Consider the following 15,328-nt stretch of genomic DNA (forward strand, 5'->3'; position numbering starts at 1 on the left):
ACTAAGGGCAACCGTGGCATGGCATCCGTGACAGGGAGAAGCGTCCATCATGCATAATGATGTATACAGGGAAGATAGTCTAGCGTTAGCTAGCTATATTTTCAGATATTACAGGTTTCTAATTTGACAGAAAGTGGTTTCATTTCAAGCTAAAGTGTACTGTTAGCTAGCTAACATTAGCTGGATGGCTCCCTAGCTGACGTTATTCGTATCCCAGAGTCGTTTGCTTTTCTAGTTAGAGCCTAATGTTAGTTAGCTAACATTGAACCTGGTTGGTTAGCTCCCAGCATATTCAGGCAGGGTAGTAATGTGATTTTATTTGTCACATGCGGCGAATACAACAGGTGTAGACCTTACAGTGAAATGCTTACTTACAATGCTTTAAGAAGTTTTAAGAGAAGTGTTAAGTATAACATAGATAAGTAGAAAACAGAAAATAAAAGTAACAAATATTTACACAGCAGCAGTAAAAAAACAATAGCGAGGCTATATACAGGGGGTACCAGTACAGAGTCAGTGGGCGGAGGGCACCGGTTAGTCGAGGTAATTGAGGTAATATGTGACCGATTCAGGAAACTAGGCGTATGTCGCAAGTCATGACTTCACAGGAGAGCCGTTTTATTTTATTTATTTATTTTTAACAAAATGCGTTTCATGTGCCTTAATAATAAACTTGTATGCCATCTGTAAATACGAATACAATTGTTAAGGTACGAGCCTAGTTGGTTTAGCCACAGAAAAAGTTGCAACCTTTCCGCTAGCCATGATTATCTGAGATAACGAGTGGGCTGGACATGCCGTGAGATGAGTTTGAATTGGTCTGCGGGGTAAAATCTTGTGTCTATAAAATGAGCTGCTCGTTATGCGTAGATAATCCTTTCTACTTCAGTTTTTTCGAAATATATAATATTAGCCATAGAGACCTGCAAATATGTTGCTACTGCTCTCAATAACATTGTTGCCCTGAATTTATCAGGTGCTTTCAACAAAGGTCAGTGGGAAAAAGTTGTGATGGACTACTTTCTGGAGGACAATGCTGACTCTGACTGAACATGAATCAGACGATGAGGAAATCCCGGATTTAGGTAAAACATTTCTATTGATGTTTTCTCAGAATGCCATTTCACTTTGCTAGTTATAACCTAATGTTAGCTAGCTAACTAGCTAACATTGAAGCTATTTGGTTAACTTTAGCTAGCTTTGACAATCGGTTTGTATTGCTAGTTAAAGCTTGCTGTTAGAGAACAGCCCCCTTTCAGCTGTCAAGCACTTACCATCCTCTACTTGTAGTCTGGCTGGGTATTCACACCTCTAGATGGCCGGGCGGGGGTTTGTTGTGGGGCCAGAGAGAGCAGCAGTCAGACTAAATGGGGGATGGAGGACCTGAATGTGGTCTTTTTGAAGTCAGTCTTTACCATTCAAAAAATCAGTAAGAACTCAAGTTTATTACTTATTATATTGAACCTTTATTTTAGCAATACTTCAAATAAACAAAAGCACATCTATAAACATATATTATATTGCATGAGAACACTGTGGTGAAGGTTGTGCACCAATACATTTTATAATTTGTTTTATAAACCTTTATTTAACTAGGCAAGTCAGTACAAATTATTATTTACAATGACGCCTACCCCGGCCAAATGCCAAACCCGGACGATGCTGGGCCAATTGTGCGCCTGCCTATGGGACTCCCAATCACGGCCGGATGTGATGATGTCTGGATTCGAACCAGGTACTGCAGGTACTGCAGTGTGTTAGACGACTGAGCCAATGTGTTTGTATGTTGACTTTGACATGTTGTGGCTTTCAGATTTACAATATAAAAGAATATAAATATAAAGACCAGTATATCTAAGGTAACGTTAGCAGGTAACGTTAGCATCCTTTAGCTGTTGTCTATTACATTTTTCTGCAAGAATATCGTCCAAAATCTGTATACTTGGACTTTGATTTAGCTTTTACAGTATTAGTAGCCATATTGTAAGTTCAACATTTGCAAAACACTTCGTTTTCATAACTCACACATATGTGTAACAAGCTTTGCCATATTCTTGCATAAATGTCCAAAAGGAACTAGCCTCCTGGCGCACAAGGTAAGTTCAACGATTGTGTGACGGATACAGGGCTTCCGCATACTCACCTATAGCACAGCTCATTGGCTATATAGCTAGCTTGATTTGAAGACGATTGGTGCTCATTTGACAAAGATACAGTCAATCAAGTGAACACCGCCCGTGTCATCAGCGTGCATTGATGCCGTAGGTACCTTACTAAAATGGGCTTCCTATTGGACATAACGAATACCGAAGGATTTAGTAATGACTGGGTACCTGTTAGGGTGTTTGACGAATAAATAACAATGTAATTTGACTGGTTGAAACAACGTTTAGCGGTAGATTTTCACAGATTTCTTTCTTTGCAAGTTGAACGAGGGGAAATACAAAATCGATCGTGCCTACTATATGGACCTTTTTAGGATATGAAAAAGGATGTTATCTAATAAAACGACACTACATGTTATCTCTGGGACACTTAGGATGACAAATCAGAGCAAGATTTCAGAATGTAAGTCAATATTTCACCTTTAGATGTGAATGTATCAAACCTGTCACAGTGAAAAAAGTGTTTTGTTGATCTGCACTCTCTTCAAACAATAGCATGACTTTTTTTGCTGTAATAGCTACTGTAAATTGTACAATGTCGTTAGATTAACAAGAATGTAAGCTTTCAGACAATATTTCCGGTACATATAAGTGTCTTATATCGGCTGAAAGCTTACATTCTTGGACAGACCTGTGCTGGCAGTGACAGAGGAACATCTGCCAGAAGCTGTTATGTCAGCCAAGCTGACGAAGCAAGAGCAGCATCTCCTGCTTGTTCAGAGTGAGCGGTCTGTCTACCAGAAGATGGTTGCTGACTGCAAGACCACCTGTCAAGACCTGCAGTTGTCTCTGGGGGGCCCTACTCAACCAGCAAGCAAAGACATCAGGATGCATTACAGCTTTGATTTTGATCAACAAGTAAGCATAATTTCCTCCTTTATACTGATTAAGGACATAGATGGATAGATATACACTCAAAAATATATATATATGGGAGACAGGCAAATACCTTTCACTGAGCTGTGTAAAGACAGACTGACAGGGGAGAGACAATTAATTGTAATTTATCTTAATGTTCTTTTGTTGTTTGCAGGTGCACTATCCTTCTGACCCTATGCAGCCAGGTCCCATCTACTTTTTAACTCCTCGCAAGTGTGGCTTGTTTGATGTCTGCTGTGAAGGAAGACCACAACAAGTCAACTACTTGATTGATGCTGGATTGTCCTCCAGCAAAGGCAGCAGCGCAGTCATCAACTACATGCACCATTTCTTCACCAACTACGGAGTTGGGGAAACACGTGTGGACCTGAATTGTGATAACTGCAGTGGCCAAAACAGGAACAAGTTTGTTCTCTGGTATTGTGCCTGGTGGACCATGCACAAGCTCCACCACAGTCTAGACATTCACTTCCTGATCACAGGCCACACCAAGCCCCCGACTGGTGCTTCGGCCTTATAAAGCAGCGCTTCAAACAGAGTGAACACTTTGTCTGAATCGCTGTGATGTGAAGACAGCACTGTGACAGGGGTCAACATCCCACAGCTGGTTGGACTGGAGGATGGTACAGTGCTGGTGGAATGTTATGGCTGGCAACAACACCTGACTCGGTACTTCAGGCGCTGCCACAGATCAAGCAGTACCAGCACTTCAGGTGAATGTCATTTTTCCTTGCATTGTATGAGGTTATTCTTCTTATCTAAACTTGGACGTGAATTTATGTTGTGCAAGGTTGTAATGTCTTTTTTATGTTATTCCTGTTTTACAGCTTCGATGCTCTGGAGCCTGGTGTTGATGTCGCCAAGGAGCGTTGGGACTCAGTCAGACCAAGGTTTCAGCTGCTGCACAACGCTGACATCCTTCCTCCCATAGATGGTGTGCCTGTACAAGCACCACCTGGACTGGACAACGCTGACATCCTTCCTCCCATAGATGGTCTGCCTCTACAAGCACCACCTGGACTGGACAACGCTAGACAAACTTATCTTTTTTGAGAAGAATCAGGGAGCTTTGCAACGAAGAGAGGCTATGGACATCACATACCCTGCACCAAAGTCAAGGCAGGACAGAAACAGGCTCTCCTAATGTAGATTCCCTTGTTCATGTGTGGTCGGACGGACAAGATCAACAATATCTGCAGTGCATCTATTCAAATGACTCTCTCCTGCTGCTACTGTTTAATCTCTCTCTNTCCATGATCTCGCCATCACGGGTTGACAACTCCATTGTGTCCTCCTCCAGAGTGCTAAGAACGCTTGGCGTGATCCTGGACCAACACCCTGTCGCTTCTCACTAACTCAACGGCGGTAACCCCGCTTCCTGAGGCTTCATCCCGCTCCTCCAACACCCTTCGCAGAGTCACGACCCGCTGCCTCACGCAGGAAGCGGCGCAGGTCACTAATCCAGGCACTTGTCATCTCCCGTCTGGGATTACTGCAAACTCGCTGTTGGCTGGGCTCCCTGCCTGTGCCATTACACCCCTACAACTCATCCAGAACGCCGGCAGCCCCGCTCTGGGTGTTCAAGCTTTCCCAAGTCTTCTCACCGTCACCCCGCACCTCCTCGCTTCTCTCCACTGCTTCCCGTTGAAGCTCGCATCCGCTATCAAGACCATGGTGCTTTGCCTACGAGCTGTGCAGGGGAACGTGCAACCTCGCTACACTTCAGCGCTCTGATAGCCTATCCACCCAAACAAGGGCACTGCGTTCATCCACCATGACTGGCCTGCTTCGCTTTCCCTACCTCTGAGGAAGTACAGTTCCCGCTCAGCCCAGTCAAAACTGTTCGCTGCTCCTGGCATCCAATGGGTGGAACAAAATCCTACGACGCCAGGTCAGCGGAGTCAATCACCACCTTCGGAGACACCTGACACCCCCCCTCTTAAGGAATACCTAGGATAGGATAAAGTAACTCCTTCTAACCCCCCCCCCCCCTTAACAAAGACGTTGATGCACTATTGTAAAGTGGTTGTTCCACTGCATATGCATACAGGTGAATGCAACTGCATTTGTAAGTCGCTCTGGATGAGCGTCTGCTAAATGACTTAATGTAAACTGTAAAATCTACAACAGAATTGCAATGGTAGATTCATCCTTTGGATGACAATTCCGAGTTTTGCTGACACTTTCCACTGTATGCTTTTGCGTCGGCCAGGGAGTTGCTGCTGCTCATGCTACCCTGCATTACTTGTAAAACAATAAAATATTGTACCTTTAAAAGTCCTCCTTGTGTTTTGAAATACTGTGTTTAATGTCTACCTTTGGCTTGTTGGTTGCGTAGTCACAATTTGTAGTAAAAGGGTGTGGTTCACAGTCCTAATCTTTTGGATTTCAAATATATAATTATTTTATCTTTGCTGCTGGTTGACAAATCCCAAGATTGGCTCTAGTTAAAGCCACTGACACGTTTACATAAATATTCCTACTCGGATATACTGAAGTATTTATTTGTGTTTACATTAAACAACTGAAGAAAGCTGTTGTACCCCGGAGATGGGCTGCTTGGCATGTAAACCTCTGAATTCTGTTTTTGTGGTATGCACAGGCTCCGTTTCGTTGGTTGTCTGACTCTGTCAAACAAATCAATTTAAAGTGGGCTACCTGCTCAGTTTGATCCACCATAACTGAGCTTAACGGCTACTTTCACCCCTAATTTAGACAGGTTTCTGCTTACWTWMRKTAGGYMRKYYRTYWRYYAWMKWTWRWTWMATRCAKSYWSYYTYYYKTSWYAACTTGTWGCCYCAGAAGACTAAAGTAGTGCTCACAAATGTCTTACGTTGATAGAATGAATGCATTAGTAATCTTAACAGGTAAAATTAAGTACCAGGTAGCATGCTAGAACACAGTGGAAACATTGGTCCTGTGCCAAATGTAATTCTGACAGATTTTAAGGAAATGGAAATTCTGACAGATTTTAAGGAAATGGAAAGCTGAGAATTGTAGTTGTAGTCTTGGGTGTGTATTTTATGTGGTTGAAATGCTGTCTGCTTACACATTACACGTGCATTTGCATTTTCCCCGAGACGCTGATAAATATTTTTCCACTCCTGTTCCCAAAACAATTTAAAGATACATTTTTATAATTTCACTGCAACTGAAGTTAATATAAACTCCTCAAAAAAAGAAACGTCCTTTCACTGTCAACTGTTTATTTTCAGCAAACTTAACGTGTAAATATTTGTATGAACATAAGATTCTACAACTGAGACAAACTGAACAAGTTCCACAGACATGACTAACAGAAATGGAATTATGTGTCCCTGAACAAAGGGGGAGACAAAATCAAAAGTAGAAGTCAGAATCTGGTGTGGCCACCTGCTGCATTAAGTACTGCAGTGCATCTCCTCATGGACTGTACCAGATTTGCCAGTTCTTGCTGTGAGATGTTACCCCACTCTTCCACCAAGGCACCTGCAAGTTCCCGGACATTTCTAGGGGGAATGACCCTAGCCCTCACCCTCCAATCCAACAGGTCCCAGACGTGCTCAATGGGATTGAGATCTGGGCTCTTCGCCTGCCATGACAGAACACTGACATTCCTGYCTTGCAGGAAATCACGCACAGAACGAGCAGTATGGCTGGTGGCATTGTCATGCTGGAGGGTCATGTCAGGATGAGCCTGCAGGAAGGTTACCACATAAGGGAGGAGGATGTCTTCCCTGTAACACACAGCGTTGAGATTGCCTGCAGTGACAAGCTCAGTCCGATGATGCTGTGTGCTGTGTGAAACCGCCCCAGACATGACGGACCTCCACCTCCAAATCGATTCCGCCCAGAGTCAGGCCTCGGTGTAACACTCATTCCTTCAACGATAAACGGCGAATCCGACCATCACCCCTGGTGAGAACAAAACTGCGACTCTTTCAGGGAAGAGCACTTTTTGCCAGTCCTGTCTGGTCATAGTAGTGAAGTAATTACAGTTTAGCAAATTAAGAGTGATAGATGAGCAGATGAGGATGTGCAAGTAGAAATACTGGTGTGCAAAAGAGCAGAAAAGTAAATAAAACAATATGGGATGCGGTAGGTAGATTGGATGGGCTATTTACAGATGGGCTGTGTACAGCTGCAGCGATCGTAAGCTGCTCAGATAGCTGATGTTTAAAGTTAGTGAGGGAAATATAGGTCTCCAGCTTCAGCGATTTTTGCAATTCATTCCAGTCATTGGCAGCAGAGAACTGGAAGGAAAGGCGGCCAAAAGGGGTGTTGGCTTTGGGGACGACCAGTGAGATATACCTGCTGGAGCGTGTGCTACGGGTGGGTGTTGTTATCGTGACCATTGAGCTGAGATAAGGCGGAGCTTAACCTAGCATAGACTTATAGATGACCTGGAGCCAGTGGGTCTGGCGAATAATATTTAGCGAGYGCCAGCCGACTAGAGCATACAGGTCGCAGTGGTGGGTGGTATAAGGGGCTTTGGTGACAAAACAGATGGCACTGTGATATACTGCAACCAGTTTGCTGAGTATTAGAGTATTGGAAGCTATTTTGTAAATGACATCGCCGAAGTCGAGGATCGGTAGGATAGTAAATTTTACGAGGGTATGTTTGGCAGCGTGAGTGAAGGAGGCTTTGTTGCGAAATGGGAAGCCGATTCTAGATTTAATTTTGGGTCTGGAAGGAGAGTTTACAGCCTAGCCAGACACCTAGGTATTTGTAGTTGTCCACATATTCTAAGTCAGAACCGTCCAGAGTAGTGATGGTGGGCGGGTGCTCGCAGCGAAAGGTTGAAAAGCATGCATTTGGTTTTACTAGCGTTTAAGAGCAGTTGGAGGCCACGGAAGGAGTGTTGTACGGCATTGAAGCTCATTTGGAGGTTAGTTAGCACAGTGTCCAAAGAAGGGTGAGATGTATACAGAATGGTGTTGTCTGCGTAGAGGTGGATCAGGGAATCACATGCAGCAAGAGCGACATCGTTGATGTATACAGAGAAGAGTCGGCCCGAGAATTGAACCCTGTGGTACGCCCATAGACTGCAAGAGGTCCGGACAACAGGCCCTCCGATTTGACACACTGAAATCTATATCAGAGAAGTAGTTGGTGAACCAGGCAAGGCAATCATTAGAGAAACCAAGGCTGTCAAGTCTGCCAATAAGAATGTGGTAATTGACAGAGTCGAAAACCTTGGCCAGGTTGATGAATACGGCTGCACAGTAATGTCTCTTATCGATGGTGGTTACGATATCATTTAGGACCTTGAGCGTGGTTGAGGTGCACCCATGACCAGCTCTGAAACCAGATTGCATAGCGGAGAAGGTACGGTGGGATTCGAAATGGTCAGTAATCTGTTTGTTGACTTGTCTTTCGAAGACCTTAGAAAGGCAGGGTAGGATAGATATATGTATATAGCAATTTGGGTCTAGAGGATCATGGACCAATCCAATAGTTTTATAGAGGGAAATCTAACTATCCATTGCACTGGGTGAGCTGAATCAAGTTCACATTTGAATGCAGGCTAATGAAGTTCCTGCCAGGGGCTTTTGCAGGGGCAACCTCAGTAGTCCGGTAGAAAAGTGTTGTGCAAAAAGGCTGCAGACACATTGAGATTGTGTCCAAAAATTCCATATTGTGACAAATGAAATGAAGTTGTCTGTTGAAGTACACTAGACAAGAGATTGTCAAACAGCAAATTCAATGCATATACAATTTCATTCATGTTCATGAGTCTGTGGCCAAACAGTCAACTACAACAGGCAAATATGTGAAGTTATCCAAAGGTTCTGGGTGACATCTTATGCTAGCTAAACTGTTATGCTAGTGCCTACCAGCTTCCTCTTTGGAACTTAATGGATCCATTTAAGGGCTAAATTCTCATACTACGCAGTTAGATTAATAATTGGTTAAGAAAAATGTACATGATCGAAGACAGTCAGTACWAAATATATTTATTAATTCATAGTTTAAACCGTTCCAGGCATCGTAAAAATCAAATACCGAATCCATTCTATAGGAGCCTGAGGTACAATAAATGGACTAGGGGGAATGGCCACYGGTGAAGAGTATTGAGGCACGTCAAAGGCCCATCAAAATCCAGTTGAAGATAGAACGTTTTGAATGGGCTGCCGTCTCAATCCACTGCATCCGCCTGTCGCCCTTACGCATCTGCGGTGGACAGGGGCCGAGCTACAGTGGTGTTCGAAAAAAAGCAGTCTAAAAACATCTATAGCGTCAGAACGGTTTGGCCTACAAACTATGACCATTATGGAAAATTGACTCCCGAACATAGTTAAGTTTCCCTCTATGACCCCACAATTGTAAGACGCATCTGAAGGTAACCCATACAAACAGAAGTATGGAGGTAGATGTGCCACAGGGGTTGAAGTGTCCAAAATAACATTTGAGCCATCACCAGATATGGAACAGACACTGCTAAACTGATTTGCCTCTTTGCCATTTGTGGTATGGGCTATAGTATAAGGCCAAATGCAAGTTTGAAACCAAAAGGTCACTCAATTCTATAGCTAAATGAGCCATGGTCTGACAACTAAAAACAATTCCCTATATGTTAGCTTACTCACCAACACTTAGACTGAGGTTGAAGACAGTCTCACTGTTTACAAAGCATGCCTACATCTAAGTACGAACATATGAGCAATGTCTGACAACTCACCCCTTGACAAATGTTCTCATGTAGACCCAAGCTTTTATTTTGAACAACCAGTAGCAAAGGTAAAATATCAGAAAACCAAAGAATTACTGAACAGTCCTTACTACAGACTGCACACCACCTGTTCTCAATTAGCAAGCAATGGACACGAGAACCATTATTTCAAAGAGACAAGGCATTTTTGAAAGAAATTGTTTATGTATTCCATCATGYTAGAGCAGCAAGAGCACCAGCAACTTCCTGGTCAAAACAAAAGCAGAAAGAACTGCAGTGTCAGCAACACAGAATGTTAAGTAACCAATGTCAAAAACAATTCTCACCATTAGAGCTTCTAGAGGATGAATCCATTACATTTTCCTATTGATAGATCTATGGTTAGTACAAAGGACTTCAAATTCAGAGCAACGTTCAGAGCAGGTTAAAGTTGCCCATTACCTTGCAGAATCCTTCACTAGTGGTGGATATATGCTTGGTGCACCAATGCCAACATAACTGTCCTTGGGAGCATCTCCACTGTCAACAGGCATAGCCTCCCAAGGAGTGWAGTGGGTTTGGGAGAAGACAGTTCTGCCATTCTCGTAGCGCGATTTGGAACTGTAGGAATAGATTGGGATGACACCCGACTGTTCAACRATGCTGGCCTGAGARCTASCAGAGGCACYATCTTCAGTGCTYTCGTAGTGCTTCTGCKGAGACATWGGGGCCAGTTGTTTCTGGGGCATTTGAGCTACATGCCATAATTGCTGAGGCATGGGGATCAGTTGCTGCTGTGGCATGGCAGTGTGTTGCTTCCGCTGCTGGGACATTTGAGCTGGATACCTCACTTGCTGAGGTATGGTGGCCGGTTCGTTCTGCTGCGATTCAGAAACCGGTTGCTTCTGCGGTATTTGACCTGGATGCCACATTGCTGATGCGTCTGACAATTTGCTGCTGAGGTTCAGCGGCCGGTTGCTTCCACAGCTGGGGCTTTTGAGCTGGATACCATGCTTGCTGGGGCATGGCGGTCGGTTGCTTCCACAGCTGTGGCTTTTGAGCTGGATACCACACTTGCTGGGGAATGGCGGTCGGTTGCTTCTGCGGTTCAGCGGTTGGTTGAAAGTCTGTTATAAACATAGCTACCTGGAACACCTGAAGGACAAGGGACACAAACTAGATCAATCCTTTTAAAAATCTACCTGAAAGCGATTCCAATCATCACAGCCATTTTGCGCCTCTAAACCTCCCCAGTAATCAGAACTAATGGCCGGTATAAGCCCTAGCATAATATCCCTTTTGTTGTATCTGGCAGGCTTTTTGGTTGCTCCATTTAAACAAATCCCAGACCCTTCTAATGTCATTGGCTAATTAAGGACAGCTGTAAGCCCCTGAACTACATTTGATTCCTAATTCCAAATTGACCCCTAAATCCTACACCCTGGCCTAAACACTTCTGTGAATCAGAAATGATTGAATAGGTATAAGCAATATGGCCATAATTGCATCCAGCCTATCAGAAGGCAGAAGGTGAAGCAATTACCATATTGCTATAACCTATCTGATCGTTTCAAATGCCCATAAGTGACTAAGTGGTAGGTGTAGGGGCTAGGGGTTGATTTGGGATATTCAGAATTTTACTCAGGTGTGGTTGATTCTCTAATTGAGTTCCTGACAGGTTTGACAGCCCTTACTCTAAAGCACACTTCAAACTCATTACACGGAGGGCCGAGTGTCTGTGGTTTTCGCTCCTTCCTTGTACTTGATTGCTGAATTAAGGCCACTAATTACTCCCCTCACCTACAGTAGTTGTCTAGTCTTAATTGAAGGAAAAAAACAAAAACCTACAGACACTAGGCCCTCCATGGAATGAGTTTGACCACCTGCTCTAAAGTGGAAACACATTTGGTTCTTGGCACTTCATTGATCGGTTTAAATTATTGCTTGTACAAAATTCACTTGGTTCATTTGAAGATTAGAGACTAAATGAGCAGTTAGGCACCATTATTTTACACATGCCTTCTTTTAAACAGTGTGTTTCATTCAGCATAGCAACAGTAGATGGTTAACATGTTTCAGTTGCACATAGTGCAACATCTTGGACAAATTCTGAATTGACAGACGCCAATTAAACACTCACATTATGCAAACACACCACACACTTATGCTTTTGATGATCTGAGTCTTTAATTTTTCAGAGGCAAACATATAMTAGGGCTCGTTTGAGTGGCAGGGCTAAAGCAACTGACTGTAGACCAAAGTCAAGAAGTAAAGTCAGGAGAGGTGCATCTGCGACAACCAAAAGTCGGATACTAATGTCGTTTTCATTAACTGCAGCATATTGGTTCCTGTTTCAGTCATATTTTTGTTCGCGTGGGTCAAACAAAAACACTAATGATTGGTTGACAATGGAGCCCCCACATGACAGGTGATGGCTGCAGGATGAAGTTGGTGAAGAGCAATTGCAGAAACTTGGAGTTTCTGCAGAGTTTTGACAATAGTGATCAGCTCGAAGGTGACCACTATCTCCATGTCTCCCTCATGTGGATGAAATAAAACACAAGACAACTACCCATCTCATCATCCTCTGACCGTCTACCCTCCTTTATGGAAGCATTTTTTTCCAATGTTGTCTCAACTTTGATTGCAGTACACATCCACAAACACATAAACTCGAATGCAACTTTTTAGATAGCTATGCTTATATCTCCAGCCCCCTTAACCATATCGTGTTTTCCCTATTCCGACTGATATTTCCGCTTTGCATTCCATCTCTGACATTATACTTGATTTCAAGTCTGTGCCTTGAAAATTCCAATCTCCTTTTCTTCTCCTGTCTCTTTCAGCACAGCAGGCAGACATTCTGTTCTTTTATATTCACCCCAAGTGCTCCAATCCTTCTTTACTTTATTGTACGGCCCTTAATGTCTAGAAATCTGCACTCACTCCCCTCTTCCACTGCTGTAGGCTGGCCTACTATAACTGGAACGCAAATATATGTCACTTAAATCAGACCTGGGTTCAAATACTATTTAAATATTTAAATTCATTTCACGTACATTCAAAATAAGTATTCTGATCTTTTATTTGAAACATAAGTAGTTAAATGTTTTGACATATTTGGAAATACACTTGGAAAGTGTTTGAAAAACTCAAATTCACACACTCAAATACACTCCAACGCAATTAAATAAGTATTTGAAAATACTGTCAAATAATACAATTTGTATTTTAACCCAGATATTTTAACCCAGATACTGAAATACACATGTTTTTGAACACAAGTCTGCACTTAAATGTAGCATTTGCATGAAAATACACAAAGATGTATTGTATTGTAGTATACTGCATCATATTCTATTGTATTTGTTGTTTCTTTGTGATTGCATTTGAAATCCTCAACTGCTATTTTTTCTGAAGACAGATTCCACTCTTCTTTCTCTGTTAGACCCTCCAGGCCCTATTATCTTCCCTCGGGCATGAGCCATTTCATGTCTGACAGCCGTCGTAAATGCCCACCCGGGAAGGTCACGTGACATCAGGCCGAAGTAGCACAGAGATTTTTCATTGACTTCACCCTGTTTACCAGCACAAACAGGAACTGTGAAAAATAAATCATAGTTATGTTCGTAGGGCACAACGTAGCAAAACATTCTGCAACCAAAACTAAAATCTGTGGTTTTATTGGACGAGACCAATGTCAAAAGTAGTTCATATATATATGAATTTTGTTGATGGGCAGTTCCTTATCTCCTGCATTTGGTAAGGGTTTTTCTCAGTTCACAGAGCAGTTCAAAACATCTGACTCCAATTAATCAATTTACAAATTCAATTCAAGCTGCAATTAAAGAGTTGATTCAAAATAACTTGTTCCAAATAGTGGATTAGGGACATTATCTTAAGATCTGAATCAAATAGCCAATATAATAGAGGTTTTGGTGAGTCGCTCTTTTCAGGTCCAGTAGCTGCTTGCCTGCTCTCACCTTTTCAACGAATTATGGGGCCAGAGCTCCTGACCTAGCCGGTCTTTGAGCACTTCATAGTCACCACTCCCCCTGTTGATGAAGAGCAGGATGTGCCCCTTCACCTCTGACTGGTACAGACCGTCAGTCCGTCCGTCTGTCTGTGTGTGTGAGAGAAAGAGAGAGAGAGAGAGAGAGAGAAAGAGCGAGAAAGAGAAAGACAAAGACAAAGACAAAGAGAAAGACAAAGAGAAAGACAGAGGTATGGGAAATAGATATCAACAGAGGCATGTGACAGTACATTAACTGTCTGTAGGTATAGTCTGGTTATATGACTGAACATGAAAGGCTAATAATACAAAGACGTGATGCCAAGGTGTAGTTTTAACAAGGCTGGATTAAATCTTGTGTAAATTTGCTGTCGAAGTATTTGTAATGCGAGTCAAGCAGGTGATTTCTGATGGAAATTTTGGCCGGATGCTTATGCCGAGTCATTGTGCCTGGTTGCTTCTGCTGCTGAGGTACGAGAGCCGGTTGCTTCACSTAAGGTATTTGCGCCASTCGTCACACTTGCTGAGGCATTGTGGCTGGTTGCTTCTGCCGAGTCATTGTGGATGGTTGRTTCTGCTGAAGAGGCATGCGAGCCCGTTTCTTTTGTTGCTGGGACATAGGAGTAGGTTCCTTTTAATGAAGTGTGGAGAATATATCTATAATTTACCTAGGAAACAAAGTCAAAAAGTTCAAATTAGTAAAATGCCAGAATTAAGTCATTGGAACTATACAAATGCTGTTTTATTTTACTTAATGAATGTGTATAACAAACAGCTTTAGGTGTAGGATAACTGGTTGTCCCTTGAATAAATAGATCAAAAGACACAGAGCCTGCAATGGCACTACCATAATCTCTAGGCTGTGCCGAGTTCAACGAGATGCCCAGCCTGATCGTAGCTAGCTCGGTCTGAGCTCAGCAACCATGAAAAAAAGTAGGCCCATAATGAAGCCTGGCCCTAAATTGCAGGTGCTTTTGGGTGACAGCGGGAGAACAGTTAGGGTTAGAAGCACAATTCGACCTCAGAAACGTTCCTGCGGTCCTCCCGATCTGTGCAAGCCTAACCTTGACCATGTGGCATTAACTCTTAACAGTGAAAACAGTTTTTTTTATCTCACAGTTTACAATGACATCTCTCCCCATAGGAATACATTGCCTTCTCCTCTAAATTCAACCTGAAGCCTATGTGGGTTATGAATGCCTTATGAACCTGTCTTCGATTGTCTCTAAGCCCCACAATGTGTCACTCCATCCTTGCTGTTTGTGTGTGAGTTTTTCTTGGAAATCTGATGGGATGAATGACTGATTTACAGTTCATGAGGGCTGCCTAATCTCACATGAAGTTTTGGAAAGATCTGACTGTTTTAACCCTTCGAAACAGCCCCTTTGACCCCAATTATGGCACTTCCGGTTGGCACAGGAAGCTAAAAGTAAACACATATCCTGAATGGGGTATGCTTTTACAGAATCCTGAGTTTTAAGTCTTTACGTTAAGAACTGACTGATTTACACAGGGTTGAATGCACTATTTCTCTCAAACTGCAGGTTGGGTATGGCAAAACACTTTTAGAGTGATTTTAACCACTTCCGGTTGCTTTAGAGTCGACACAGGTAGACCTCATGGGCCTGATGGATTGTT

General features: G+C 42.9%; 1 long non-coding RNA gene across 1 annotated transcript; it reads right to left on the reverse strand.

The window, feature by feature from the left end:
* Positions 1 to 9,056: 9,056 nt before the first annotated feature.
* On the reverse strand, positions 9,057 to 11,125 carry LOC139025172 (uncharacterized). Its single transcript, XR_011476630.1, has 3 exons — positions 10,141 to 11,125; positions 10,026 to 10,062; positions 9,057 to 9,945 (listed from the first exon to the last, which is right to left on the reverse strand). It is a non-coding gene; the product is annotated as an uncharacterized lncRNA (long non-coding RNA).
* Positions 11,126 to 15,328: the final 4,203 nt, after the last annotated feature.

This window comes from Salvelinus sp. IW2-2015, unplaced genomic scaffold (genome assembly GCF_002910315.2).
Source record: "Salvelinus sp. IW2-2015 unplaced genomic scaffold, ASM291031v2 Un_scaffold2333, whole genome shotgun sequence".
Classification (NCBI taxonomy): domain Eukaryota; kingdom Metazoa; phylum Chordata; class Actinopteri; order Salmoniformes; family Salmonidae; genus Salvelinus; species Salvelinus sp. IW2-2015.